The sequence below is a fragment of the Odocoileus virginianus genome, chromosome 6 (assembly GCF_023699985.2).
Source record: "Odocoileus virginianus isolate 20LAN1187 ecotype Illinois chromosome 6, Ovbor_1.2, whole genome shotgun sequence".
Lineage (NCBI taxonomy): Eukaryota > Metazoa > Chordata > Mammalia > Artiodactyla > Cervidae > Odocoileus > Odocoileus virginianus.
In genome coordinates, this window is record NC_069679.1 from 51,179,762 (window position 1) to 51,207,132 (window position 27,371).

The 27,371-nt window shown below is 38.5% G+C and overlaps 1 protein-coding gene across 1 annotated transcript in view; it reads right to left on the minus strand.

Annotated features, from left to right (window-relative positions):
- The window catches only part of SEMA6D (semaphorin 6D), a 612,063-nt gene that overhangs the window by 347,143 nt on the left and 237,549 nt on the right, over window positions 1–27,371 (minus strand). The window lies entirely within an intron of this gene.

Sequence of the window (27,371 nt, forward strand, 5' to 3'; positions counted from 1 at the left end):
TAGACACCCCCACACAAGTCAAGGAGGAGTCCTTCCTCTCCTGGAAATGATCAGTGCTTCTCTGTTCCACAAGCGTGGGGACAGGCTGTTAGGGAAGAAACCAGCAAGGCTGCTCACCCAAGGCCGATCACTCCACTCAGAGCTGAGTGGAGTGTGAGAAGCAGAGGGTGGGTGAGGAATGGAGGAAGTCTCCATGTAAGAAAGAAAACAGTTGTGCACACCTATTTATTTTCTCTTGCACAAAGATCACCTATTTTCCTTTAGGAGAAGGGAAGAGGAAGGTAATCACCGTGCATTCTTTGTGAACCAAACTACTTTTATATTTAACACTTATCTGTAACCAAGTATAAATCATGTTGCTAGAGCATTCTTGATATAACTTGTGTCAGAGTAAGCCATATCACCCTTTGAACAGAACATTTTGAAAATGATATTGTCATGTATATGGAGCTTGAATGGAGGAAATGAACATAAGATGAGGGGAAGGAGAACAGGCCTTGACTTCTGAAATGCGATGGTTTTTTGTTGTTGTTGTTGTTGTTGTCATTTTAAGTTGTAAATTTGAATCAGAATAGTAAAAATGGAAAACTGAAAAAATAACCCTCTTACTAAACTGGAAATAATCTAAGCATCATACAAAAGGGAAATGGCTCAATAATGGCACATAGAATAAAGGAATACTACGCTACCAAATTTAAGCTACTAAATTAGTACTAAAGAAATTACCACACTAAATCAACAAGTATAGACTACAAATGGGTATATACCATAGTTACCAATATGTAAAACAGATGCAAGAATGGGTACATCCTGAACAGACCTGAATGTGAAAGAGTTGACATGTTACTGTGGTGGGAAGATGACTGAGTTTTACATACTTTTTCTTTTTCCTATTTTCCACAGGTTTTCTTTGATTACAGTATTATAATGATAATATGACCATAGCACAACATATAAATTAAAATATTTTAAAAATCTGACATGTAAATATGAATTTTGTCTGGTGTATGGTAATCTTTTCAGTCAATTCAGTTCAGTTCAGTCACTCAGTCGTGTCCGACTCTTTGCGACCCCATGAATTGCAGCATGCCAGGCCTCCCTGTCCATCACCAACTCCTGGAGTTTACCCAAACCCATGTCCATCGAGTTGGTAATGCCATTCAGCCATCTCATCCTCTGTCGTCCCCTTCTCCTCCTGCCCCCAATCCCTCCCAGCATCAGAGTCTTTTCCAATAGTCAACTCTTCACATGAGGTGGCCAAAGTACTGGAGTTTCAGCTTCAGCATCAGTTCTTCCAATGGACACCCAGGACTGATCTCCTTTAGGATGGACTGGTTGGATCTCCTTGCAGTCCAAGGGACTCTCAAGAGTCTTCTCCAACTCCACAGTTCAAAAGCTTCAATTTTTCGGCACTCGGCTTTCTTCACAGTCCAATTCTCACTAGTTATCCCCCAAAATGAACTGGCCCAGCTCATTCTGGAGGAAACTGAATATCTACTCCATTATCTCTGTGATGGCATGTACTTCTAACACTTAAAGGACTAAGGGTGAAGAAGTAGTCTTCCAGCCTTGACAGCTTATCCTGGTGTCATGGGAATTATCTTAGTTTAGTTAAAAGAAATCAGCTAACTCTACACTCTCAGCTATTCTTCACTCACCAGTACTTTATTGAAGACTTATATATTCCACCTCCACTGACAAATCACCCTTACTCATTCTAGCTAACATGGAATCTTCTCCTTTTTGAATATCCACAGCCTAACTATCAATACTACTTATTTGGGGGTCATAATTTGTATTGCTGGTAACTCTGTATGTGTGCACATGTGTGTGTGTATTAATTATAAACTCCATTAGAGTTTGTTATTCTCCTGCATATCGCAAACAAGTATGGGGGGAAGGTCCAAGACACAGTCACTGGTGAGAAAGACAACAGCACAGTCACATCTCAGCCAGATGCAGCTCATAACCAGAATGGGGGCTGTGAACATCTCCGAAAAGTAAGTGAGCCTCTCTTCTGTCCTCTGCATCTATGTGTTTGTTTGCATGTGGTCTGCTTTGGCTTGCTGGGAAGAGTAAAATGGGGAAAGGGGATCAAAGGTATGATGACAGGTGGAAACAAAATTTTTGGTGGTGAGCACACAGTAGGGTATGCAGAAGTAGAAATATAACTTTGTATACAAAAAACCCATATACATTATAAGCCGATGTTACCTCAATAAAAAATAAGTTAAAGGTAAGTGAGCCTCTAGCTGGAATTTGATCACATCCCAAAGACACTGATTATCTTCTAGATCATCTGTTTATCATCTCTATTTACTTTTCTTGCACTCACTTTTATCTAGAAACTGGGCTATTAATAAAGACAATGTTCTTAGATATTCTGAGAAGACAAACTTCCGTGACATGTGACCATAAGTAAGTAATTTCCTAAACTACCTAATGTGCAAATGTATCCCTTTACCTTCAAAAAGCTGCAGGACTTCCAAAGTTGCTAATGGATTTTTCCTTAAGGTTTTAACAACAACAACAAAAATTTAACATAAATGTTAATTTTTTCCATGTCTTTATTTAGCACTGTAAAAAACACCCCAAAATTTGAAGGTTTAAAACAGTAATAATTTTATTACCTCCCATGAACTTGGGAAGAGCTCAGCTGGGTGGTTTGGCTTGGTCTCTGTGAGGCTGCAGTTGGATGGTGACTGGAGCTGAGACAGCAGGTGCTAGCTAGAAGCTGGTCGGTCATCTTTCTGTTCAGGGAGTCTCAGGACTTCTCCATGTGGTCGCCCCCCCCCCCCCCGGGCTAGTTTGGGTTTCCTCACAGCATGGTAGTGTCAGAGCCAGACTGTTTGAATGGCAGCCAAAGGCTTTAAAGGAATTACTTCCACTGAGCTAGGTGAAAACTACATTGTCTTTTAAAACTTGGCTTAAAAGGTCATTTTAACTGTTCTCTTTTGGCCAACACAGTCATGACAGCTTGCCAAGTTTCAAGGGGAGGGGGTACAACAGAGACCCCACCTCTCATCGGGAGAAACGTTTGGATGTGAGATACAGTCGTGACCATCTCTGGAAATACCATCTGTCACATGGAGACATATTTGTCAATGTATTCCATGCGATTAACAACATATTCATTTGCTAAATTGTAAAGCAGTTTTCTATCATCACTGGCAGAAGAAAGCTAATTTTCTAGTGAGTGAACTCTTTTGTAAAAATCTGAAACTGTACCCAGTTAGCGAAGGATTACCCAGTTAGCATTTGGAAAATGCTATTTGGTACACACACAAAAGGCTTAGAGGAAAGGGACAATAAATACTAACTCAAGTCAATTTGGAATTCTTAGAGATTTATAGGTTTTACAGTTTCGCTCTATATAAGCAGGGTTTTCCCTACTTCATAGCAAAGCTTATGAACCAACACCCAGAAAAGGTTGGCTTTGGCACGTTGTGACACAGGACCAAAACCAAGGTACTGTTAGTCTGGGCGTTTCTAATCCAGGTGATAACAGTACTGTAGGCTTATATAGCGCTTTCTGCCCTAAAAGGTGGTTAAAACAATGTCAACTTGTAAGACTTAAAACTGTAAACTTTTCGTGGCACTTCCACAGATATTTTCATAATCTGCAGGCAAGTTTACTCTCATTAGAATGATAAGAAATGGGAGAGGCTCAAGACGTCTAGTGGCACAGGTCATATGGCTAGCTGGTGGCAGAAAGCAGAAATAGGAATTCAGGACCAACAAATGCAGGCTAGGATTTCTTCCTGCTCAGGATTGTGGGGTAGGATAGGTGTAAAATTTTCTATGGCTAAAGAGACACAGCCATAGAGACATAAGGAGACATAGACAAGGTGACTGAATCTCCCATTTCTGTACGTCATAAAGAGTATCCTTTGAAAGCATGACAGTGTGACTATAGCTCACTCCTCTCAAAGGATGAGGAAGGGGAGGCGAAATCTTGGGGTTCTAGTGATTCAAAGACTATCAAAAAGACAGTCACAAACCTTGAAAACATTGTTGATTCTCAGAATTTGATGTGCATAATATACAGAATGTTATTAACTGGTTTTAACCAAACTTCAGCAGAAATCTTGTCAATGTATTGTGAATACAGGGTTTGCTAGTTATTCAGAATCTTTTTCCAAGCTATTTACTCCAATTATAATATACTGAATGCAATTAGGGAGAATTTTAGCTGCTTTCAAAATGCTACGAATTGTACATGATGAGAAAGGTGTGTAAATTAGATAGAAAGTGCTAATAATCTGTCAACTAAAAACTTGGCTAATTATTTAGGTATACAAATATCAGTAATAAATTAAGGAATTCGGGGCCATGAGTGATCTCTCAGTGTAGAGATGTGATTCTCCCACTCCTATACTCCCTCCCAACCAAAGGGACCATACAGAAATCAGCCTTAGACAGGCTACAAATGCTTTCTCTGATTTATTCTTTGAATTGAAAGATTTTGTATAAACATATATTCCCATATATCTGAATTTGGAATATATTCAAGTCAACCCTCTTAAAAAATAAAGTGTATTGGCTATGATTCTATAAAACTTTTCAGTACATGGAGTGTTTGAAGGCCAGTTTTATCCAGTCAACTGGGACCTGCTGTTGCCAAAAACCATGCAACATCTAAGACTGAAAAAACAGCTGTGCATTTTGAAACTCCTGCCCATAAACATTTAAAAGACAAATGGTACATCAAGATATCATATAAATGACATTGTGTCTACATTCTTTTAAAGTAATAAACATATCACTTATCTTGCTTATTACAAGAACAGTTCATTTTGTCTTTGCATTGGTCATTTCTCACTATACTTTCTTCCCATCTTCCCTATTTGTATCACAATTTCTTTCTTTTTTTTTTTTTTCTTTTATTTCAGACTTTTTGGTCCACTCTATAGTTTCTTCCTAGCATTATTTGCTTGGTATTTCCCTTCTCTGTTTAACTTTTCTTTCATTTCCCTGATTATTTTTTAATTAAATGTTTGCTGCAAGGTAAAAAACATATTCGGGGATTAGACATAATTGACCAGGAAATACAGACATCTGTCTTGAAGAATATGTGATCTACTTAGATGACATCACTCACTTATACATAAGAAAGACCAAAATAGATTCCTGAAGAGATGCAAAATAGTATGATGTAAGGAGAGTGGCTGGGCTTCCTGGGTGGCACTAGTGTTAAAGAACCTGCCTGCCAATCTGGGAGATGCAGGAAGACTTAGGTTCGATCCCTGGGCTGGGAAGGTCCCCTGGAAAAGGGCATGGCAACTCATTCTAGTATTCTTGCCTGAAGAATCCCATGGACAGAGGGGCCTGGTGGGCTGCAGTCCATTGGTTGTGAAGAGTAGGACATGACTGAAATGACTTATGCACACACAAGGAGAGTGTCTAAAAGCTAATAGGAAATTATTTATGATTAATCTCATAAGATAGCATGAAAAGGTAAGTGTCAAGCAGAGTATAAGAGGATGGTGGAATTTCAAGGGCAAAAGAAAGAAGGAGCAAGTAATATCCAAGACGACTACAAACAGATAGCTTGGTTGTCATGTTTGGTCTCCTAAAGGTCAAGAAAAGAATTATTAATGTGAATCCCAACAATAGGTTCTTCTGCAGGTTCCGCAAAAACTTATCACAATTCTCACTTTCTTTTTCTTTTTATATGCTAAGCTATCTGGATACATATATTCTAAATGACCTTCATGTATTCACTAAATTGCCTCTAAGTATTCATCACTCATGTCTTTCATCCCAGACAATCTGGTTACATTTCATTTGGATTAACAAGAAGTCCACAGAGGTCACCAATGACCTGGCTTATTTGCCTATTTTGTTCTTGAGCTCAGCCTCTGTTATCTTAGATATCATTCTACACCATCTCCTTGACTTAATCTTCAGAAACATTGTACATTTCTTTTTGTTTCCAATTTGATGCCTGTGAAAGCCATTCTTAAAAAGTGGTTCTCCCATCTCCCTCAAGCATGAATGAATGTTCTCTTCTGAAGTTCAGTTGCACTACTTTTCCCTTAGTGCTCTGTTCCTTTCCAGTCAACAGTTCCCACAATCCCACCCAAACCATGTTTGCCTCTGACTCTCCCAATGCAATCCTCAGCCCAATATTTCTTATTGGCTACAGCTTGTCATCATGCAGATTTCTTGCCAATAATAAGTGAAATATAACCACAGCCAAGTTCGTTATAGAACCACTATTCCCAGTTTACAACAAACGCTCCCTTTCATGTCATTTTCTTTGGCTTTGCTGATGATGAGGATAATCTCTGGCCTCTCTGTGTCCTTACTCACAGGAGGCCATCTTTAAGTTCTCATTTTCTGTTCTCCATTCTGCCAAGTCTCTATATTTTTATCGTACTCTTAGGTCTTAGACATGTTTCTTCTCTTATTTCTGAAATGGCTGTCTTCATTCAATCTCTAACACAGTCACAACTGGTCTAGCATATTGACTACCCCCTGGTTTCCATCCCTCCTTTTGTTCTCAAGAGTTCAACTTACATCTGAGCAACTTGCTTTTATGTAACTCTCCAGACTGGTCATAAAGTGTGTACTCAATACATGTTGGAGGCTGACATTTCCTGTTACTTGAGAGTATATCTTGGATGGATTATATTTTTCCCTCTTTTCCATTAGTGCTTGGAATACTTTTGTCAAATGAAACTAGCATCCTTTTTGTATTGAAATTCCTCTTGGCAACTGTGATCTTTCAGAAAAAAAATTTTTCAGTGGTATCTTGGTGATGGATTTTTAGAGATTTAAGTGAGCCTGGTTTTTTTTGGAGACCTCACAGTTACTTTTTATCTGATTTTTTATTGTCTGCTGAACTTGGCCTCTAAACCCACAGGGCAGAAATTAGGTATAAAGTGTTCATTCGTGTGAACAGCATCAGCGCTTAGTCAATAACGCACTGTCTACTTTTAGCTCTGCCTTTGCAAAGTGAATGAGAAATCCCACACGGAAAAGCCTGTAATGAAAAGATACACCATGGCCAAGAGGATATTGTACAGATCGTATCACCACTTAGGTCACATGATAAATTCTCCCTGCAAAGGAGAGTTCACACATTCAGAAAAGAAAGTACAGCCAAAATTGTAGTGTTGGCACAGCTCAGGCCCAAATCTATCAGTTGTTTCTAGTAACTATATAAACAGAAGCACAGAATCTTGAGCAGCTTATAATTAAAGACTTCTAAAGAACTGATCTGTATAAATACAGAAACTGTAAGTGTTCAGTTATTCAGACTTTTTAAAATAGGAGTGTTCTGACTCACAAACATTATTAAATATGTACACAAACTACTCACATCTTGATACATAGCTATTATTTGATTACAAAAATAAAACACTGCTAATGCAATACTTCCCAGAGTACATGTTCAAATTAATTGGCACAGTGCTCCAATTATAACAGCAAAGAATACAAGGTGATTTCCTTCTTTCATTGAACAGAAATCAGAAATTAAAATTTTGCCAAAGCTCCAGTTCTCAGGTGTCTACTTTTCAGCTTCTCTCTTTAAACTGGTAGACTCAGATGTTTTTATTCTCTCCCCTTTGACTCTTTCCTAAAATGTCACTCTCTCCCTGCCGACCACTGCCCCCGCCGCAGGCTCCAGCAGTTTACCTACTGCACAATATTGCTGGGAGAGAGTCACATATCAAATGCATTCACTAAATATTAATGTACATCTACTGTGTTACAGAAAATATTGCAGGCATTTGAGACACAACAGCAAGACAAAACAATAAAAACACTTTCCCACATGGAGTTTACACTCTAGAGGAGGCAGGCTAACAACAAATGAAACGAATGAGACATTTAAGTGGATAAGCAGAATAAGGGACTCTTGGGGTGAGGACAATGGCCAACGATCAGCGTAGGCCTCATAAAAGTGTTATTTGAGCAGAGGGCAACCCACTCCAGTACTCTTGCCTGGAAAATCCCATGGACAGAGGAGCCTGGTGGGCTGCAGTCCATGGGGTCGCAAAGAGTCGGACACAACTGAGTGACTTCCCTTTCACTTTTCACTTTCATACACTGGGGAAGGAAATGGCAACCCACTCCAGTGCTCTTGCCTGGAGAATCCCAGGGACGGGGGAGCCTGGTGGGATGCCGTCTATGGGGTCGCACAGGGTCAGACACGACTGAAGCGACTTAGCAGCCGCAGCAAAGGAGGCAAGGGACCTGGCCATTTGTGGAAATAACATACGTGTTGGAAGAAGAGCAAGTACAAGGGACTAGAGGCAGGAGCATGTAAAGAGGGCTTTAGAACAGCAAGGAGACCAGCGTGGCTGGAGCACCATGAGCAAGGAGGTAGGAGATCTTATGAGAGGAGAGGCGAGATATCAGAAGGAGTTAAATCCTATAGGAACAAATAGGCTGTATAAAGATTCTGGCTTTTACTCTGTGTGAGATGAAAATCTATTATGGCATTTTGAGTAGAGGAGTGACAAGGTCTTCACTACATTTTAAAAGATGACTCTTGTTGTAGTGCTGAGATAGGTTCTGAAGAATCAAGAGAGAAAGCAGAGAGACCACTCAGAAGGTTAGTGCACTCCATGGACAGAGGAATGGATGAAGAAGAAACAGTACATATATACAATGGAATGTTACTCGGCCATAAAAAGGAATGCAGTTGGGTTATTTGAGACGATGTGGATGGACCTAGTGTCTGTCACACAGAGTGAAGTAAGTTAGAAGGAGAAAAACAAATATGGTATATTAGCACATACATGTGGAATCTAGAAAAATGGTACAGATAAACCTATTTATAGGGCGAGAACAGAGTCATAGATGTAGAGAATGGACATGTGGACACAGGAGGGGCGGGGGACTGGGATGCATTGGGAGATAGGATTGATACATATACACTACCATGTGTCAGACAGGTAGGTAGTGGGAAACTGCTGTGTGGCCCGGGAGCTCAGCTCAGTGCTCTGTGATGACCTAGATGGGTGGGATGCAGAGGGACTGGGAAGACGTCCAAGAGGGAGGAGATACATATACACACGTAGCTGAGTCACGTCACTGTACAGCAGAAACTAACAACATGGGAAAGCAGCTATATTCCAATTTGAAAAAAAGAATGGTGAAAGATTGCACCACAGTGGTAGCAATGAAGGTGATGAAGGGGTAGGGATATATTAAGGATATATTCTGAATATAGAGTCAACAGGATTTTCTGAAAGATTATATGTGAGATGTGAAAGCAGAGAACATCACAGTTTAACTCCAGGATACTTTGGTCTGGGCAACTGACACGGAGAAGACGACAAGTTGAATGAATTTGGTGGGGAGAGATTGGAAATTCACTTTAGAATACATGATGCCAGACAATTCATTCACACTACCCAAATTTGGTAGCAGTCATAAATTAGAAATCCTAAGAATGAAATAGCTTTTATAAGCCACCCCCTAACTCATTCCAGATTTTGGTAGAGGCTTAAGTCACAACAAAGGCACAGAGTGAGAAAATGAACCATAGTTGGCTCTTGAGTCAAAGAGATTTTTAGGGTGTTATCTGTGATGGTGCCAAAGCAAAGAGCAGAAAGAGTGGGAATGTAGTACATTTTTTGGAAAAAAAACAAAAATCAGGCCCAAAGTTTTCATTTTGTCTCACCTATAGGAATAAAGATAATTAGTAATTATAGCAGATTGGCTGGATTGTTTGCACTGGGCTCTGACTCATATAAATCAGTGCTGCCCAGGCCTCCTGAAGTCAAGTCTTCAGTCAGAGGGAATGAAAATGACTAAGAGCTAGCCAGTCATCCAGGTTGGTATTCAAGGTGGCAGATCACTTCTTTTCCCACTTAAATAACTAGATAGTGCTTAGTTCCTTTGTTAATTTCAGACTGTGAAGGTGGGGAATAATTTAGGATGAAGGAATAGAATTAATATTATGTAGGCAAATGTGCAAAGGGAAGTCTATACAACTGACTTTTGGTTGGATTTGAACTGACTACTCAAAAACTTTCCTACATACTTGTAGATAACTAATGATTTTGGCATGCTGATTTATTCAACAGTAAACGTTTAATGTTGTTCCACAGGATCATGGACTGTATTAGTGATAAAAAGCATAGTAAGACAAGACCTTGTTATCAAGATCACTGTAAGCCTTCCAAGCCGATAAGGAGACTAGATGTTCTTCAAAATACTCTGCACAGGCACAGAAAACAATTTGGAATAGGCAGAAGAGGGCAATGGGTTAACCAGGTATTTGACTAAGGAACTACTGAAAATTCCTCTTTTAGGATGAGAAAAGGAATACTCTTTTAAGTTTCAGTGAGGGACAACCAAACCACCAATTTTTAATGCTGGTTCCCAGCCATCATTTTTCCATAGTATTTTTCTACATCATAGGTTGGAAAAGATTAAAATTTTTACTTTAGATAAATATTTTAAATATGTATCAATCATTTAGAGTCTATTAAAGAATCACAAATGGTTATTATCTGTATTAACCAGGTCAGGCTATCAGTGACGTGGTAACAAACAGCCTCCAAATCTCAGCATCTTAACATAGGAAGTGAAGCTTTTATTTATATACTACTACTACTATGCTGCAGTTCATGGAGTCACAAAGACTTGGAAACCACTGAGCAACTGAACAACAATGCTATCTAATATGCTGGGGACTTATCCTCTCTAGAGTTAATCAGAGACCAAAGTGCTCGAATACTCAGCTTCCTTGGCGATAAGAGACTGGTTAATTGAGCATAGGCTTCTTTCTGCCTCAGCCTTAAAGTGAATCATGCCACCTCTTCAGAGAGCCCTTAGGCCAAAGCCAATCATATCACTCTTACTAAACTGCAAGGATACTTACTCAGAAATATAAGAAGTATTTGGTGAGTACTCTTCTTTTCCATGCCATCTTTCTGTTTATAAAGAACCCACAGAATGATTCTTCTTTAAGATGTACACAGAAGTTGGTTGGAAACCATTTCAAAAAAACCCTTGAACTTCTTCATAAAAATCAGGTGAAAGGATCGACTTATTCCAGTCAGTAGTGCTTCTATCCAGAAAGAGCTTTCCTCTCTCAAGATCCAGATCATACTGAGGCAGACTGAGCCAGAGCGTTCTGAGGAGTCAGCAGACACCCACCTCAGCACCTCTCTCAGCTAACGTGCTCAGAAGGAGATGAATCTGGCCTGCTTGCATAGGGAATCGCACATCTTCAGATTTGCCATATGCAGTTCTTTGTTTCTCACCATGGCCTGTGAGTGTGTACATTACAGAACACAAGGAACATGTGGAAAACAGAGTTTCTACCATAATGCCAAATTTTATCATGAAAGAAGGCGACAGGAGAGGGAGACCATCATCTCTGTCACTGAGGGTTTGAAGGACCCATGGAATCAAAGACAGGGACTGACTGTTCTATAAACCAGGCTGCTTCTCCTGTAGCAACCTCACAGAAATTTCAGGCTGTTGTTTAGAATATTTTCTTCTTCATTCAGGGAAGCAGTCTTTTTAAGTATGATCTTCTAAGAAGCCCCGCTTCCCTACCACCTACAGCTAACCATAAAAATCTATGAAGAATACGGCAAAGTATAAAAAGGGACTGAAAGTTGAACATGGTGTTTCCAACATAGTTGAGTTTAAAATCTGGCCATTCTCCACTAACTTGCAAGCCAGTGATTTATTTTTAACATTTATTATCTTTCTTTGGAATCAAGATAAAGCTGTCAAAGAACTGTAGTCTATGTATGTATATGTGTGTGTGTGTTGTTTCTGATGACCAACTGTGTTTAGTCGCTCTTAAAGGTCAAAGGAAGGCTCCTTTCTTCTTCCCATCTGGCATATTTCTTACAAAGAACACACTGATATAAACACACATATTCCTCTTGTGCACCAGGTCTTGCCCTTGGACTGATTCTGGGTTAGTCAATGGGACCTCACATATGATTCAGAGGGAGTTATGCCATGTGGGACCACATACTATTCATTTGCAGAATGAATTCTACATATCAAACACTACTTACATGCTGCATAGGATACAAAGTTGGATCAAACACAGATTTGACTCATGAATTAGCTTCAGTCCAATAGTTTGTCACCTGCCTTTAGTTAATCTTTCTGAAGGCTGAGGAAAACAAAGTTATATTTATATATCACTGCTCCTGAAGGCAACCAAAATAAGGAAAACAGCAGAAAACGATCAGGATGGCATGTAGCAAGAAGAGACAGAGAGATAGAAGATAGAAGAAGAAAAAAGTATCTGCTTTGATTCAGAGAGTTTATTCCTTTAGAGCCAGAACCTTTCTTCCTTGGCTTCATAGTCAAGTCACTGTCAAACTGTGGGGGATGTCAACCTGGGCAATCCTGAACATACACATTTCAATAGGATTAAACTCCTATTCTCAAACTGCTTCCTCCCAACTTTCTTATTTTTGTCAGTCCTTTCAATATTCATTACCAGACTTGAAACAACAGTTATCTTATTTTTGCTATTCTCTTTCAGTTCCCAAACCAAACTACTATGCCCAAGGTTTACTGCATAACTTTTCTCCCTTTCTGTTAACCATCGTAACTGAGGCTTCATCCTTGCAAGTCTAGGTGGCTGTCATTGCTTCATATTTGACTTTCTCACTTTTAGTCTGCCACCTTCACATAGTCATTTATGATTTTAGTTTACTTTTTTGGGATGTTGGTATTTATTGAGATAATAACTTATGTCCTTGCTAACAATCTTAATACTCAGAATTTTGATGTAATCACTGCATGCCCATTTCATAGGTTACATTTTCAAAAGCATTAAGGGAACTCTGGATAGAATGAGACTATCACAGAACTAATGATTTCTTTCTCTTAATCTTTTCCACATCTTATAATGAAATTAATTTTGACATCCAAGTAATATTTTATGTTTATTCCATCATGTTTTACCAGGAGACTAAGAGTTACCCATGGATTCCAAGGCAGTGAAAGTATGCCCCTATCTATGTAAATCAGACTCTTACTATACTCCACAACTTCAGTGAATTATTTTTTCTCATTAATCATTAACCTCAACTAAAATTGAGGTCCAGAATGCGTAATCTATGAAACACTGAATTGCAGTGCTCGACAGAAAAATGTTCTGGAAAAACAAGGCAAAAGATACATTAAATTCAGCAATCACACAAACATCTATACAAAGGGTTGATATTTATTAAAATCTAAACCCTGGTATTTTGAGGCAAAAAAAATCATTATTTATCCTAGCTGGAGAAATCGGTTAATAAAATGTCACTGAAGACTCCACTGTTGCTTTTACTGCTGTTAGTCTGTATGACAAGCTGTTGTTTAGAAGGCACATTTTACAATGGTAAGATGCTTGGATATACGTGTAAGAATCAATAAATGCACTACCTTTTATTAGTATTCCAACAATGTAAATAACGCAAGGCCTGACTCAAACTTACATCTGCACTGTCCTTGAAAAAAGCTTAGCAAAAGAAATTGAGTATAATTAAGATGGAAGTGATAATATCTAAAATACTAAAGAACAAATAGCATTTATCACAATTGGTAATTATAGATTAGAGTTTGTTTATAGCCTGTAAATAGTGCTTTGCCACTATAGCTCAGCACTTAGCCCAATCTCTGGTATAAAGATTCAGAAAATTTTTGTGGAATGAATGAATTTTTTTTTGAGTACCCTACAAACATTGGAAGAATCCATTCACAAGTAATAAATGAATCATCTTACCCACTCTTTAAATATAAGCTATTATGTTTTTGACAAATCACTGATGGCCTATTTATTTCATAGTTTTAAAAATTATTTTTCACATCTAAAAAATGTACACTTCTCACCAAAGCAAAATGAACTTACATTTGATCATTTAGAGTTTCAGTTTTTCTAAGCTGAATTGTTTCATTTTGGAAAACACAGGAGTTCTCACAAGGGATGCCAAAACCAACTAATAATTTGGAGAGGTTAGTTTTAGAGTTGCTTTTTTATCTCAAGTGTGGTCACATGATCTCTTCAGCACATTTGCCTATTATGTTTCCTCTTGGGCAAAGTCAAGTAATTCAGCCTTTTTTTTTGGCTGATTACTTACTAACTGTGTGTGGATGTATGCACCTATATACATATGTGTGTGTGCGAAAATATATGTATATATAATACACATTAGAAATAAAGCTGAGCGCTGAAGAACTGATGCTTTCGAACTGTGATTCTGAGAGCCCCTTGCACCTCCTGGACTGCAAGGATATCAAACCAGTCCATCCTAAAGGAAATCAGTCCTGAATATTTATTGGAAGGACTAATACTGAAGCTGAAACTCCAATACTTTGGCCACATGATGTGAAGACCTGACTCATTGGAAAAGACCCTGGTACTGGGAAAGACTGAAGGCAGGAGGAGAAGGGGACGATAGAGGATGTGATGGTTGAATGCCATCACAAACTTGATGGACATGAGTTGGAGCAAGCTGTGGGAGTTGGTGATGGACAGGAAAGCCTGGTGTACAGCAGTCCATGGGGCTGCAAAGAGTCAGACATGACTGAGCAACTGAACCAAACTAATATACATTATGTATATGTGTACATTACATATATATACATCATACATGTATATATATTGCCAACAAAGGTTTGTGTAGTCAAAGCTATGGTTTTTCCAGAAGTTATGTAAGGATGTGAGAGTTGGACCATAAAGAAGGATGAGCACCAAAGAATTGATGCTTTTGAACTGTGGTGTTGAAGAAGACTCCTGAGAGTCCCTTGGACAGCAAGGAGATCAAACCAGTCAATCTTTAAGGTAATCAGTCCTGAATATTCATTAGAGGGACTGATGCTGAAGCTGAAGAGTTGGATACAATTAGGCGACTGAACAACAACAAAATATAAAGGGGGATTCCAAGGTGGCTCAGCAGTAAAGAATCTGCCTGCAATGCAAGAGCTGCAGGAGAAGTGGGTCTGATCCCTGTGTTGGGAAGATCCCTTGGAGGAAGGCATGGCAACCCACTCTAGAATTCTTGCCTGAAAAATTATATGGACAGAGGAGCTTGGTGGGCTACTGTCCATAGTGTTGCAAAGAGTTGGACACAACTGAAGCAACTTAGCTTCATGCACAAGCAACAAGCTCATGCACATACATACACACACACATATAAAGAGGGGGAAGGTAAGGAGAGAATGAATCAGAAAGCTGTCAGATTTTAATAAGAAAAGATCCTGCCTTCTAAAATTCACCAACCTAAATTGCTTTGTTTCTACTGGTCTATATTTATAAGCCATATTTATTCACGGAAATACGCCCCTACCCTCTCCACTCTCTTCTTTTTTTTTTTTTTTTGGCTACCCAAAAAAAAAGGATCCTGTTTCGGATCTTATTTCAGAAACAGGGATTGAACCAGTGCCCACTGCAGTGGAAGAATGGAGTCCTAACCACAGGACAGCCAGGGAATTCCTTCTACTCTCTCTTCTTATCTCTGTGTTATAGAAAATTTAAAATCAAACCTATAGTTTTGTAGAGTGGACATTGGCTCTCCTGCCAGTTGTTTTCATTGAGGGCATTACCAGGTCTGAAATTACTCTTGGCTTTTTTAGACTCATTAATGATTTTGTGAACATGCAGCTCTCCTCTTAAAGGAGAAAATGTTGTTTAAGCCTCAACAGTCTCAGGCATTGCTCATCACAACAAAAACCTATCCCAGCAGAGCCATGTCACCTTGATGATGGTTGGGGTAAATATTTAAAAGAATAAAAAGAAGCCATTGATATTTTTAACACATATCAAGGTTGTCTCAATAAATACAAAGTCCTGTGTATACACACCTTTACAAAATAAATAAGAGGCTTATTTATAATTATTATCCTTATTTCAACAGACACACTAAGATATTTTTTAGTCACATAAGATGTATCTTGATGTAAGAGGCATTTTCAACTGCACTGTATCTGTCTAAACTGTTCAGTTCTTATGTGCATGTGAATCTAGAGGGAGTATTGAAAACATCACCCAAGAAGCATTTTTGTGGATGCCCTTGGAATTGAGGTCAGCATGATTCACTCAGTTCACATGCTGGACCTTAAGGCACAATGACAAAACTACCCCTGCTGCCCACAGCAGTAATGCTGCCAGCCAGCACCACGTCCAGCCCACAGCTCCATCCAGCCAACTAGGAAGCTATGCTTTGTGGGCAATCTGGGATCGCCATGGGAGGATGCAAGTTTGCTGAAGAGTGGAAAGAGAAGCAGAGCGAAAACTATGTTCGTAATGAGGATACAGAGCAAAGCGTGGACCTGGAACCATTTAGGTTGTAAGCAATGTTAGAAACGGAGAAAGATAGTGTTTCAACTGGTGTTATACTCAAATTGTGCTTTTAAATGTTAATTTGAAGGACTACTGTTTAGTTGCTCAGTCATGTCCCATGTCCCACTCTTTTAGGAACCCATGGACTGCAGCCCACTAGGCTCCTCTGTCCATGAAATTCTCTAAGCAAGAATACTGGAGTGGGTTGCCATTTCCTTCTCCAGGGGATCTTCCCGGCCTAGGATGCAGGATCAAACGCGTAATTCCTGCATTGGCAGGCAGATTCTTTACTGCTGAGCCACCAGGGAAGCCCTAACTTGAAGGATATCCTTCTAAATAAAATTTTAGTTTATTGTTTATTAAATTTAACTTAATAAAGTAATAATGATAATGATACCCAATTATAAGGTAAAAACATCAGAAATCAAAGATTTTAAAGAGAAGGCTTAAGACTCACATTACAAAATGTCTTGCACATTAATAGCCATCTATTCTCAAAACAGAGGCCTAGAATGATGGTAGTGGAAAAAGTGATACCCAAATTTCACAGCCACAGGTACCTCACCATAGCCAGGTGTTCACATCATGCACCGAGTATGTTTCATCTGTGTTCTTCAAGAAAAAGATTTTTTTAAAGTAAAAATTTGTTTCAAGCAAGATGAGGAAAAATCATATCTTGAGTCCTAAACAGAGTCTAATATCTCTCCAGGTCATTGGTTCTTTAATAGCTACAGAAATGAGCATCAGTCTGTGATCCATGTAACTTGCTTCACAAGAAGACTCAGTGGTTGGGGTTCCTAACTGAGACAGCTTTGCAGGGCCTGACTTGGGCTTCCCAGGCAAGAGTGCTCAGTACTGCATTTTAGTACCCCGCCCCAGCCCATCCAAGAAGCCACATTGCTGAAATGGCAGAGGGATGGTGAAGAGTGAGGGGGGGGTGGCAGCATTTGACAGTCTTGGTAGTCTTTTCAAGAGATGACATTTATAACTTTTCTATGCTTTTCTTTTTTTTTTTTTTAAAAAATGCATCTTTACAGACAGCAAACAAACAGAATGTATACATACATCTCAGAAGGTATGTAGCCATCTTCATATCTTAACAACATTCATCTGGACTTTGAGACATTACCTTGGGCATGTGCAAGGCTGGGGTGGGAACAGAGGCAGGGGGAGCCAATTATAACCTTGAAAGGAAATGTATGTTCTTTGTTTACCAGTATTTTATACATTTTCTCCCTGTCTCTTCACTCTGCTTTAGCACTTCCAGGCACAGACACTGAACTCGCTGACCTGCCAAATGGAGACCCAGCTTACATTAGCCCATCTCTGTCCCAAGTTTTCTGTCCTTCCATACGCCTCATTAAAAACTATACATATTTTATATTGGAGGAGGTGCAATTAACTTGCTTTTCCCAGACCAGCCCCTGCCCTGATGAGGTGCCAAAGAGAGAAAAGCACTTCCTGGATGATCACAGACAAGGAGAAAACAAACACATACTGAGGAAGTGAAAGTTGGCAGTAATCCTGCAAGTAGAAACGGGCCCCAGGCCAAATGTGACTGCTCGGCTCCTCCTTAGCCTTAGGCTCCTATGCTAGCAAAAAGGAATTCTCTTTCTTTCTCTCTGTAGCAGGGAAAATGGTTTGGCATACCAAGAAGGAGATTCCTTAGAGAATGGGGTTAAGCGGGAAAGAAGGAGGAGTAAGAATTTAATGTGAAAATCAAAGAGTAGCTGGCACAGGCATCTTCGCTACCTCCCCTCCCTGGTAAGAGTCTGGAGATACTTAGGTGAGGGGTTGCTGAATCAGGTCAGAAAGCACATGAGCCGGCCACATGAGCCTCTCACTGTCAGATACAGCTGTATGGGTCCCTTATAGTGATTAGCTCCGAACCAACACACAAGACACTTTTGACACTTTAAATGAGATACATCATCATTTAAAGGTACGAAAAAGTAAGTGAACCTTTTCATGGATGTCTGCTAAGTGACCACTAGGTCCACAGACTCTGAATTTTTTAATTATTGGGAAAGTCAATGGGTTTGGTCCCACAAATCTGAGAGCCTTAAAACTCCTGGGGACCAAGAACAGACACCTTAAAAACAAATTCTCTTAAAGCTATTTTAGTTATTGATGGACTTCAACAAGACTCAGCAGAGAGGTCTTGGCCATAAAACACTCAGAAGTATACCGTCTGTACCACTATACTCCTTCTCAGGCAGGGGTTTCTTGTAGAGCCAAGTACACAATTTTGTTAGTGTTCTATTACCTTACCATAGCACACCTCTCATAGATATTGCAAATCTACGTCAAATAAAATCCCTCAGAACGTCACACCAGATTTTTGAAGGATTGGCTAGATTGGATATTTCATGACCTCCTGGAGTTTCATCTCTTTTGTATGTAACAAGACTGTCTCACAGCTGTCTAACAGTTTACTAATGAACTTCCCAGACCGTGATTTAATTCTTACAAGAACCCGGACAAGAGAGCACATTGTTGTATGAGAGGATGCAGAAAGTGGAAGATTTACTGAGGCCACACAGGTAGGGAGCGGCAGAGCCAGGGACTGGGCAGCTCACATGTCCTAGCGGTAACTTCGGTTCTGTCTACTCTGTATCACAGCTGCCTCCAGCTTGCTTGTTCCTGGGGGCTGGGCAGGCTCTGGGCTCACATATCCTCTATAGCAGTGGTCCCCAACCTTTTCGGCACCAGTGACCAGGTTCATGGAAAATAGTTTTTCCATGGAATGGGGTGGAGGGATGGTTTCAGGATGATTCAAGCTCATTACATTTATTGTGAACTTTATTTTGATTATTATTACATCAGCTCCACCTCAGGTTATCAGGCATTAGATCCTAGAGGTTGGGGACCTCTGCTCTACAGGAGGCCTGGCATATTCTAGTACTTGCTCTACGTCTTCGAGAGCTGGAATGTCCTATTTTACTTTAACTGTTCTCCATCTGTCCCTCCCTCTTCCCTCCTTCCCTCCCTCTCTCCCTTCCTTCCTTCCATCCTCTTGTCTATTCACCCAATTATGTAACACAATTATGTATTGAGTATCTGAGTACCTACAATACTCAATGTACACAGATACCAAAGTGATGGGAAGACAAGTCATGACTGCCATCTTACCCATTTGTTAAGGGCCAGCTGAAGTCCAAATCTCTTCCTGAAGACTTTTCTGCCTCTATTCTTAAAACTCCGTTTGCTCTTGTAAATGCAGCATGTAGTCATCACTGGAAATATTTTGGTCTCTTGCAAAGCTGGGATTGATTGATCAGTATTTACACCATGTGTTCATAATGGCTCCCCAGGGCAGTTGCAAGGCTTTTGATTAACACACAAAAATTATATTATTCTCTTTATCTCCCATAGTGCTGAGCATTTCATATTCCATCATATGTGCTAAATAAATTTTCACAGGTTAATTAATTGCTGTTCTGTTTAACTTGGTTGCAATATGGGCAGGTAGATGGACAATATTACATCTAAATTCACCTACATATTGTGGTTGCTAATAAAATACTCAACTTCTCTCTTTTCCTATATTTTTTAGCCTAAGTCTGTTGTGCAACCTGATAAAACATCTGAATCTTGTACATCTCCTAGGGAGCTAACTATTTCAAAGTAATTTATCTGGAAGAAATGTATTTGATTATCCTTTTTCGTACACCCCATTTCTCTTTTTCTCTAAGATGCAGTTTCTCTATTTTTCTAACATACAATTTCCCTTAGCCTCCACAGAGACTTGAGAAGACAGTTCAGGGAGTCAGGAAGGATTCTAGCAGGATAAGTAAATTTCTTGGCTAGTTCTGAGGGGTAGCTTTTGTAGATAATAGTAGTAGTAGAGTGGTAGTAAGGCCACAAATTAGAGTACTGTTTCTTTAAGAATTTGGATCTAGTAGCCCCCTGTGAGTAAGAGATGAGAACACTATTCCCATTTCACAGCAAGCTTAAGAAATATCCCTAACATCATTTAGCAACACACAGGCAGAAATCTAAGTGTTTTGTTTTTAACTTTGTATTTCATATTGGTGTAGAGTTCATTAACCATGCTGTGATAGTTTCAGGGGTACAGCACAGTGATTCAGCTACACATATACATGTATTTATTCTTTTTCAAATTCTTTTTCCATTGAGGTTGTTACATAATACTGAGGTTTTCTAATCTCACATTCAATGTTCTTTCTCATGTGTGTGTTTCTTCTCCTTTTAAAATAATTCACGTATAATATGTAAAAGCTAGTATTACTGAAACCAATGTTTTCCAAAGTGTTTTCCACGGAATCATAATTCCATGGGATGCTATAAAATGTAACAGAAACAAAAGAAGTCCAATAAATTTGGGAAACAATAGGTTAAAAGTGTTAAGCTGCAATATTTCTCAGAGCATTTAACCTACTGTTGTGTACTGTTGTGTGTTGGGATGCTCCATGAGTGCAACATTTCCCAGACCTTTTGGACTGCAGAGAATGTAGTATATAACAGGAATATGAGAAATGTTTCTCAAACTTATATGACCAATGGATCATTATACTGACCAATATCTCCTGAGATCTGTGTCCCAGGACACACACTTTGGGTAGTTCTGATCTCTATCAGCATCTCTTCTCTCCCTACTAAAGTGTTTCCTATTGTGGATTCTTGCTATGTCATGTCTTTAAAGGAAATGATGTCATGTCTTTAAAGGAAATCATTTAAAGGAAATGATACACTGAAAATGTATCTTACTTCAGTAAGACCACAAAGGAAAATGCAAATATGTCTTATACCCTACTGGCATTTGAAACTGCATTTGGTACTTCAGTTATTAATTTATGTTTATAATAGTTTAACCCATATAAAGAAGCAGGTGATTTCTACCATTTAAACTCTATGAGTAAAATGATCATTATGTCTTTTTAACAGAAAATATTCTCTTCAGATTTATGAGTTGCATCTGGCAGAGAAAAACTGTGTAATTTATACAGTTCATTACCACAATGGTAACAAGAATAAGAATCACAGCAGCCCTTAGGATATTACAAAACAAATATGAAACTAGTCCTTGCTAGTGTTGGGCTCCACTTGGGGAAAAATACTTGGCATTACATATGTATGTGGAACAGAGAAATCAAGTTTCCCTACCCTGCAGGAAGCACACATCACAAATACGCTTTTATATGTTAAAGAAAATATTAATAAAAGGCCCAAGTCTTTCTTCAAATATTTCCTTCTGTATCTCCATGCCTTTTAACTTGGGGGAAAAAAAGATTTTAGTCTTAAGGCCTTATCTTTCTCTGTATACAGACCACATCCTCATGTGTTCCACATGACAGGGTCAGAATGGAGTTGGTTCAATTAATCCAAATACTTCCATGCAGGGTACTGATGATCAAAACTGAATCCATTGTTTTTTCCTCTACATCAGAAGCTCTGCAAATTTGTGTGGCAAAATGGGGAATCACTAGACAGCACTATCAAATAAAACAGAAACAAATATTATAGTTAAAACTCTTGCACTAAGCTACCCCAGGTGTTAGGTAATATAAAAATCAGTGTGGATATGCTTCTGGAATTTGGGAACATAGCATAAAATTGCAGAAAGGCTTTCAAGGGATGAGACAGGTAGACACAGTAACGTTTATTAGTACATGCATGCTCAGTTGCTTAGTTGTGTTCGACTCTTTGTGACCCCAGAGGAGCCTGCGAGGCTCCTCTGTCCATGGGTTTTTCCAGGCAAGAATACTGGAGTGGGTTGCCATTTCCTCCCAGGGGATCTTCTGCATCCAAGGGTCGAACCTGCATCTCCTGCATTGGCAGGCAGATTCTTGACCCCTGAGCCATCAGGGAAGCCCTTTTATTAGCATGTAATAGCAAAAACATGGAGTCTTTTATAGGGCTTCCCCCCAGCCCCAATTGTTATGGAACACCTACCAATAGCCAATACACACACAAAAATCTCCAGCAGAGAATGAGCGAGAGCAATTAGAACAAGTGTTTACTGGGCTGGAAAATTAGAAGGGAGACTTTGCATCTTTGGATTATTCACTAAAGAAACACCCCCAAAGTGCCCTTGCATTCTGTGAAAACTTGGAAGTGAAAGACAAGTTCCTTTACTATTCGAGTCCAGTGAAATAAATTCCTGTAGCATTTCAAGAGAAGGTGAGGGATGTCAAACTACAGCAGTACTATTCCAAGAGGTTAAAGGGCTAAAACGCAGTACAAGGAATTAGCATTTCTTAGTGGGAGGGGGACTCCATTAGCCCATTAGCCTTGCAGGCCAACAGAGAAGTTAAAGATAGAATTCATCCTTCTTATTCAGATGTATTCTACCTATACCATAAAGCAACAGTACCAAGTGCCCAACTGATGAGAAGGTTTAACATTGACTAATATTGTTGAGGGGTATCTCTCATATGTAGATATTTTTTTAAAACTGATGCCTGTGTATAAGATGTCAGGTTATAGCTTATAGTAATCTTTGTACTTAGAAAATTGATCCAAGTAAGAATAAAGGACTAACACTTCATTTCAACCTCTTCTTAAAAGATTTATTCATTGTTGTTTAATGGTTTATAGTCTCCTCTCTCTCATTCAGATGAAAGCAGTAGGATCCATCTCTGATTTTTATTTCAGGGTTTTCAAGTTCTACCACTTGCCTTGATCCAAAAAGTGTACAGTAGATAGTAGGTGAATAAATGGATAAATAAACAAATTTAAAAATAAACTGAGGATATAGCATCTCAGACATTTAATCCAGGCCCTAATTTAACCAAGATTTATGGTAGGTAAAAATTGTATTTCATTAAAAGTTATTTTATTTCATCATGCATGATCTCCAGAAGTAACTGAAAGCATAATGCATGTTAAACTTTTCAAAATAAATTACTTTTTTTTATTACTTAGAATGTATGCAGTGTTTTAACATTTCATATGTATTCCAAATTCTTCTCTTTATAGTTCCATTGTAGACATATATTTTTAATTCCCAGCAGGAATCAGACCTATTGGTAAATAGTCACTACACACTCTTAAGTGCACTTTCCTAATTAGTCTAGTTACTTTCTAAACAAACGTATTGAGTAACTTACAGTTTCATAATACTCTATGTGCCATGTGCCATTTGCTGCTTCAGACGTTGGTTGCTCTCTAGGCCTTTACTGATTTTCCATTTAAAATTTAGTAAAGTTGTAAAAGTCTGAATAACAATCATTTTGTGAGCTTGTTTTGTTATATTATTTTAGAAACTAGGTAGACTGTGAGTTTCTTGTTGGTCAATTATGGACAAACACCTTTTTCCTGCTCCCAGTGATTGGTGTTATTTTTAAATGGTTTTAGTCTCATTTGGTAGTCAAAGCAAAATGAGAAATCAGAAACAGTAATGAGTAATGTCAAACACCATCGTTTTTAGAGGACTCCCACCCTCAATGCACAGATAAATACTTGCCCTGGTGAAGCAAGACTGAAAAAGAAAAGAATGATAATTTGCTCACTAAATCCCTTAAGTTTGGGCAAAAATCCATACTCTAGTTTGTTTATTGCAGTGTGAATATTTCATACACATCAAGACACAATGAAGTATATAAAAAAAATGAAGCATAATTTTTCACTTGAGGGAAGAAATTGATTCCTTTATCCTGTGGATTTGTAGTTGCTGTTTTTCTTCAGTTGTCATCTAAAGGTTAGATTGTAGTCATCTATGTTTCTTTGATGAGGACTAGAAATTTCATTAGACAAGGTCCCAGGTGAGCTATCAACTATGTTATTAGATGTGTTTTGACTAAGAAAGTAAGAAGGCAGATTCAGAATGATCATAAGCATTCAAATAATTCTTATAACAAGAAAGCTTAGCTATGAGTGATCTTGTTTGTTGTTTTAAGAATGCCTGAGAGGAGCTGGTGGTAAAGATCATTTATCAATGGAGTAAAAAGTCTGAGTTCTAGGCTTCATGGCAACTATATGTTCCTTAAACATATAAATATACTTATGAGAACCTCCATCTTTGGTCTCCTTCAAAGTAGATGATGCTTGAGTGGTTCGCTATTTTCTATCACTGAAAGCCAGGATTAAATCTTCCCCAAGGACAGAGGTGTGACCCATCATTCTATTATAAACGCAGCACAACACACACAGTACAGAGACTCGGAGTCAACCAGAGGGAACAGGAATTCATAGCTCTTATTTTAGCAAAAGGCCAATCCTCACCTCTTATTTATGTCTTTGTTAAAGGCTCTTTTAGCCCGAGGGTCTTTTCTCCCCACTCTTACCAATTTCCTTTGAGAGCTGGCCTTCCTTTTCAACTGAGATATTTTGATGATAATGTTTCCTTTAAGATGATTATTTGTTTAAAGTTCAAGCTAATAAAAGTAACTTATCCTATTAAAATTATTCTGGGGAGCAGAACAACATTCTAGGATGTTAATTGCTCATGTTACCAGTCATCCATGAAACATATGCCAAAAATGCTCTAAAAGGTTCCAAAATGTCTCCGGCAGCTATAAATCTTTTACAGGTACAATTATGTGGGAACAGAAATAAGAAAAAGTGCATCCAACATCTGGAGTCAGATGGTTTACTGAAGTAAAATTACAAAATTAACTTTAAATGAATTTAATTAAAAAGGGGCGAGGGATCCAATTTAATATGGCCATTTATCATGTCCTCATTGAAGTTTCTTCTAGCACGGGAAAAATACAATAAGGTTGGAATACAAAAGTCAGATAAAGCCTCTAATAGAGTGTGAAAAGATGACCAAAGAGACACAGTCAGGCAGAATATATTCTTTTTTCCCTGCTACTTTAACGACATGGAATACCCAACTGTTTTGAAAAGACAATATCAACCAAGAAAACTGAGCTTGGAAACTAATCTGTTTCAACTGTCTCTTCTGTTTAGAGTTTCATTTCACATATTTCATCACTTAAGGATGGTGATTACTTGGTTTGGTTTTTAATTAATAATATATGATTAAAGACTCTAACAATATGTAGCCAAATTAAAAAAAAAAAAGTCCAGATAGGAAAGTGTTAATTTCAAATCACCTGCCCTTTTGTTTTCATTGTCTAAAAAAAAAAGGGAGAATCAAAATACTTTTTAAAAAAAAATGAAGAATCAAAAAGAAGCAATCAAAACACTATGGTACTAAGTTCTGGCTGTTGGTTGATCAATTTCTGTCTTCTTAGTTCTCAAACATTTTTAGAGAGTCTTCTTAATTCTAGGCTGTGCCTATGTGCTGAGGAAGACATATTAAGAAATAAAATTACCTGTCTTAAATTATGTATTCATAGCCATATGAAAACAATAGGAACAATTTAAATTCAATTAAATAATTGAATTGATTGACAGATTCTAAAAAATATAGTCAATGTTATTTGCCAAATTTTCACCCTGTGGTAGTGTGAACATTGCTAGACTCTGGGTTTGTGAAAATTTTACACCATCAGCTGACACTCAGATTCCCATTATGTCATCTTTCCTTCTTCCTCATAAATATTTAATTTTTTCATACATGTTATTAGTACCTTTCCTTCAGATCCTCCTTACCTAAAAGAGAGACTCTTTAACATCTCCTTTTGCAATCATATAGCTAATCTAACATGGTACAAACTCACCAGTTGAACAGAAAACAAAGACAAAAAAAAAAGTGCTTAAGCAGAAAAAGGAGTAAAGACTTGAGGGGGATGGAAAAACATAAAACAGGAAAACAAACCAAGCATCTGAGTCCAAAATCAAGGAGCAAATGATAAAGCACTATCAATGCATATGTGTTGAGCACCTACTGATTATGTGAGATGCCTAGCACTTTCAAATACATTACAATCATTAACATGGTAACCCTGTAATAAGAAAGTAGGGGATAGTAGCACTCTTGTAATTTCCTTGACACTGTATAGCTGATAAGCTACAAAGTCAGAATTCAAATACCAACGCTTTGATGCTATAATCTATGCTCTTCCCTCTATCAGACTGCCTCAGAAACTGCAGGTGGTGGGAACCATATTAAGGGAGATTGAGGGGAATAATAAGAAGACTGAATCTTGGAGTGGGGCATGAGAAATAACCAACGGTACAGGTGTGAATGAATAATGAATGATTTTAACTGTTAAGAAAAGTTCATTCATCTAAATCATGTATTCTTCAGTGATTCACAGCATTTGCTTCCCATAAAAAGGACAATAATATTACTCTCTAAAATCCTTGCAATATCTCTACATTGTAGGAAAAGAAGAGAAATAGCAATTTTATAATTTGTAATAATCCCAATGGTACTGATGGTGTGTGTCACTAATTGTGATCCCATTCTATTTATATCTATTTCATATGTATATATTTTATTTTACAGAGAACCAAATAGCCACTCCTAAAACCACAAATCTAAAACAGCTTTGCTTTTCAAAGATACTAAGCCTAAGGCTTTAGATTTAATTACAACTTGCATTTTAGTCTCATACAATGGCTGAACAACTATAGTGGCTCCAAATACTGTATGACTATTACCATCCCTCCCAAAACAATGTTGACTTTAGAAGTGTCTTAGAAAAAGTTAAGAGTCATTTATGATTCACATTGCAGTTCTCAAGTCAGTTTTGCAAAGACAGAAGGTCAGGATGAAGAGAAGGTCACTAGAACTTGCAAAGCACATACCTTCACCGAGCTCAGAATGCAGAGCACCAAGGATGTGCAGAACTGGTAGGTGACCAGTATGTCAGAAAATGTACAGAATGAGAGAATGCCGTACTTTCAAAGAAAAGTGGAAGTTACAGTCATGTGGACAGTTATTCATTCATTCACTGCATGAAGGAATGAAACAAGGTAGAAAAATGGGGAAGCGCAAAAGAGTTTGGGCTTCCTGAGTGGTGCTAGTGGTAAAGAATCTGCCTGCCAATGAAGGAGATGCCAGAGATGTGGCTTTGATCCTTGGGTCAGGAAGAACATCTAAAGAAGGGCACGACAACCCACTCCTGTATTCTTACCTGGAGAATGCCATGGACAGAGGAGCCTGGCTGGGTACAGTCCATAGGGTCACAGGATCTGACACAACTGAAGCGACTTACCATGCATGCAACAAGAAAGGGTTTATAAATAGGCAGGTGGGAAAAAGCTGGAGCAAAGATCACAA